The sequence below is a fragment of the Echinops telfairi genome, unplaced genomic scaffold (genome assembly GCF_000313985.2).
Source record: "Echinops telfairi isolate 266 unplaced genomic scaffold, ASM31398v2 ScPeMD7_2010;HRSCAF=2546, whole genome shotgun sequence".
Lineage (NCBI taxonomy): Eukaryota > Metazoa > Chordata > Mammalia > Afrosoricida > Tenrecidae > Echinops > Echinops telfairi.
Genome location: NW_022105908.1, coordinates 16601178 through 16605788, shown reverse-complemented (window position 1 = coordinate 16605788; position 4611 = coordinate 16601178).

The window sequence follows — 4611 nt, the reverse complement described above, 5'->3', positions numbered from 1 at the left end:
TGTGTTGGGAAGGTGAGCATCATAGAATGCCAATTTACTAGAAGAAAGTATTCTTGTGTTGAGGGAGTACTTGAGTGGAGGCCCAATGTCCTTTGTTTTTCTTTCTTTATGAAATTTAAATCATTTTAATTGGGGGCTCGTACAACTCTTATCACAATCCATCCAACCATCCATTGTGTCAAGCACATTTGTACATTTGTTGCCATCATCATCCTCAAAACATTTTCTCTGCTCACCAGTTAACCTCAATAGGGGACCATCCCAAGTCCTGCGCCCCCCAGTGGCACAGGCAGCAGCCTAATGGTTGCTGTACTGCTATGTAACATGGTCACCGACCTCTCAGTCTAGGATGGGGACTCCTGCTCCGTGTCCAACCTCCTCCCCTGGTCTTCACAGCTCGGGCTATGGGCCAGGCACCTGCAACACCTCACTGTGGGGCACCAGGCTTTGACTTGCTAACGTCAGGCATTCAAGCCTACTTCCTGATGTAGCTCATGCATAGCTTGTCAGAAGTTGAGCTTTATCCCGTTGAACTTACTGCCGGTCGTCACGACTGTCTACTCAGAGTCTGACAGGAGCAGCAAAGGAGCAAACTACCTCGCCGTTCAGTCCGTGTATACGACAGTGGGTCAGATATGATCTGGGATTCTCTGTCTTTGCCAGACTCTGTCTTTAGTTTTTGGCTGGTGGACTTTCTTTGGCGTGCAGCCTCTCCAGATGGCAGGGTAGCTGGTGTGAATACCTCCAAGCCCTTTCCTTGGCCCAGGAGAATGGGAAAGGGGCTCACACGAGAGACACAATCAGCATGTTCACATTAGTGCGTCACAGTGGCAGGCAATGACGTATTCCCAAGTCTGGTAGCTCCCAGATGTACGTGTTCTATCTTACAGTGAAGAAAAAGGTCCAGGGAGGAGTGAGGAGCAAACCCAGGTATCTAGCCCAGGCGTGTTGAGTCCCGCACAAGGATCGGCCCACAGCCTCCGGTAATGACACTCTGGAGAGCAGGCCTAGTACCTGGGTGCACAAAATGACATTGACCTGCACCCTTTGTGTCTAAGAGTCTAAAGGCTTGCGTGTGGAATAGGGGTTTGGCCCGGTACCACTCCCAAGCTGAAATGTTGTACGTGGTGGGAAGAACGTGGCCGTGGTCGATGGCTGTGCAGGATCTGGGTGCCTTGTCACAAGGCACTCGGAAGCATCCCAGGATGTGGGAGCCGCCGACGTCACCCATTTCTCTCCGCCCCCCAGAGCTTGTGGTTTTCTCCTGTGGTCCGCCAGACTTGTGTGATCGTAGACCGTGTCCTGACCCTGCCCGTGCCACCTCCCAGGAGGCCTGCGTGGTCAGGAGGCGGTGGGAGGATGAGGTAAAGGCTTTGTTCCCACGCAGTACAAGAGGGCCACCTCTCGTCCGTCCTGCAGAGTGGAGGTGACGCTCGCAGAGCCACGTGAGACATCGGGCCAGAGTGCTCAGTAACTGGTGCTGTCATCCATGAGCGTCAGCGTTTTTGCACAGTGGGCGTTGACTGTGCTTCACAGAGAGCCTGACTCGGGACACGTTTGAAGGTGGAAGGACGGGGAGGGCAGCAGTGCAGTGCTGCGAGGGGACCATGGAGGTGTGTCTCCACACAGTGTGGACATGGAGCCTCCAGGGTGGCCTGGGGTTGTGGGATAAAGTTCACGTGCTTGTCTAGGCCCGGGCACCTCCATTCATTTGTAGGCCCTCCAGCAGAAAAGCAACAGCTTTTATTGGGCACTTGCTGCGCCTGCAGAGGAGATACCAGCCCCTCTGGCGCGATAGACTGATGGTGTACCTGAAAGCCCTTTTTATTTATTTATTTTCGTGATCCAAGTGAGTTGTGCGAAAGATAAAAGAAGCTTCAGGTTTACACAGGCACCTCGGGGCTCTTGGCACTCCCACGTGGGGTCCTGAGGCCGGAGGAGATCGCTGCACAAGAGAAGCAGAAGGGCGCAAGGCTCTGGATTCTGCCTCTTCAGGCCCATCGCTGGGCAGCGTGGCCATGGATCCTAAGACCTTTCTCAATAGAAAGAGACTGAGGCTGGTTTTAAAACAGCAGCTGTTTTTCAGAAATACTGGTCTGTGGATGATCACAAATGCTTGTTTGCACACCCGAGTTTCAATGCGTACATCTGGCCCATTTTTATGCACAGCCTCATTTAATGGTCCCTTCAAAGGCACCCTGGGAGGTGTTACCGTCCCTGGGAAACCAGGGCTCAGAGAACTCGTAGGAAGGTCTGGGGGAACTCAGTCCCAGCCCATGCCACCAGGTAGCCTAGGCAGTGGGACGGACACTGCCCAGGGAGATGGGTGACTCTAGGGCAAGACTTACCCTCCCGCTGCCCCTCCATTTATGTGGCCTGAGCCAAGACACTTGTAGCAGGCCGAGAGGAAAGCTTCAAGGGCATAGGGGGTGATTCCAGAGAATTGCTGAGTGGTCAAGGAAACAGACCCTGTAAAACAGCGGTTCTCAACCTGTGGGTCTTGACCCCTTTGGGGGTCGAACGACCCTTTCACAGGAGTGGCCTAAGACCATTGGAAAACACATAAATATTTCACAATATATAATTATATATTGTTCTGTGATGAATCACTACGCTTTAATTATGTGTCATTATGTTCAATTTGTAACAATGGAAATACATCCTGCATATCAGATATTTACATTACAATTCATAAGAGTAGCAAAATGACAGTGATGAATATAGCAACGAAAATAATGTTCTGGTTGGGGGGTGACCACACATGAGGAACTGTATTAAGGGGTCGCGGCCTGTAGGTCGGTGCCTCTGATGCATCCAAAGTCCCTTTTTGCATCTCCTCGTTTGGCCACCAGGTGGTAGCACAGCCCGTTCAGAGTTTGTGTGTGTGTGACAGACAGAGACAGAGAGGTGGTGGTAGTGAGAATGAATGTCAGTTTGTGTGTGTGTGTGTGTGTGTGTGTAAGAGGGAGGGTGTGAGAATGAATTTCAGTTTGCATGTGTGTGTGTGACGGAGGGAGAGGTGAGAATGTCAGCTTAGTGTGTGTGAGTGAGAGAGAGAGAGGGTGGGAGGGTGTGAGAATGAATGAATGTCTGAGACTCTGTGTCTGCTGCCCTAAGTTTTCTTGCCCTCCTGGACTGCTCTTCTTCCTCTCTCCCCAACTCCAATTGCTGATGGCCCCTGGGTGTCGCCTGCCAGGGTCGGGGTTACTCACCCCAGGAAACCCCCCTCCGCTCCCAGCAGGAAACCCTATCTCCACTGACCAAACCGCCCCCCTCAAGGCGTGAAGAGAAGAGTCGGTAGTGTGTGGCGATCCCAGAGGCGCCGTGATGTCTGAAAGTGGGTCCGCGTGAGGCTCCACTGAGGACAGTGAATGCCTTGGCCCTGTGCATGCCCCATCCCTCAACAGTGCCAGCTGCTTGGTGCTCCTTGGGTACAGATGTCAGATACGCCCGACTTCTGTGTCTTCACATCTGTTCACCCAGCACCTGCCCTCCAAGCCCACCCTCCAGCTCGTGTCTGCCTCCCTGAGCCCCGTGCCACCGCGGGGTGCCGCTCAGGTCTGATGGCAGCCGTGTCTGCAGGTTTTACATCTTGGGGTTTGGGGCTTCAGAAGGGAGGACACAGCCAAGCCCGGGCTCCATGCCGACGGACCCACCTCTCCTTCCCCGCTGTGGAGCGCCGAATCAACTCATTCCAACCGTCATGAAACGGTGCTTAAAGCCAGGCACGTGTAGAAGCAGGAGCCAAGCCATCTTTGCTGGAAGCATCTTGGCTCTCTTAAAACCTGGACCGACAAATCCTTGATTCGATTTGGCACAGCTGACGGACCAACCTGCTTGGGAATGTAACATTTAGGGACCAGGAGAGAAGAGGGCCTGAGGAGATGCAGTCCGTGTTGCAAAGGGCAGTGGGGCAGGTGGCCAGGATGACTTTCAGCCCCTGTAGCTCAGGAGTGGCTTGGGTGACCCACGCGCCGGGTTCCTCTTTAAAAGCAGAGGTAGGACAGACAGACCGAGCGTTGCAGCTTGCATGTACATGTCCACTTGGAGGCACCAGAGCACCAGTTTTGCTCAGTACCCAGGCTGGACTTTGAGGCACACCCTCCCCAGTGCCTGGGCAACCTGGGCCCTCCTGCCGGTCACTCGGTCAATAGGACCCTCTGACACCTGTGGTCGCTAACAACTCCCCTGGACATCCCCGGAACCCGCTAGGTGCAGGCCCTGGCTGTGTGCAGAGGGCAGCTATGGGGACTGCTGATGAGGGTCAGCCTTGAGAACATCATGCTGAGAGGGAGAGAAACCAGACACAAGGAGAAGTACATACTGGTGTGGTCCCACCTGTCAGAAACGCAGAGAGGTTACCAGGGGATGGAGGTGGGGATGTTGCTTAACTGATACAGTGTCTCTGTTTGAGTTGATGGAGTTCTGAAAACATGGTAGGGTGGTTGCACACGCGAGTGTGAATTAATGCTACTGACTTTTAGGCGTAAAAGTGGTTATATAAGGGGGCGTCACAAAGTGTGTGGACCACGGCCATTATCTCCTAATTCCATTTTTCCACAAAGTTCCTAAACCCTCCTGTGTATGTGGTTTACACATGCGCGCGCGCGC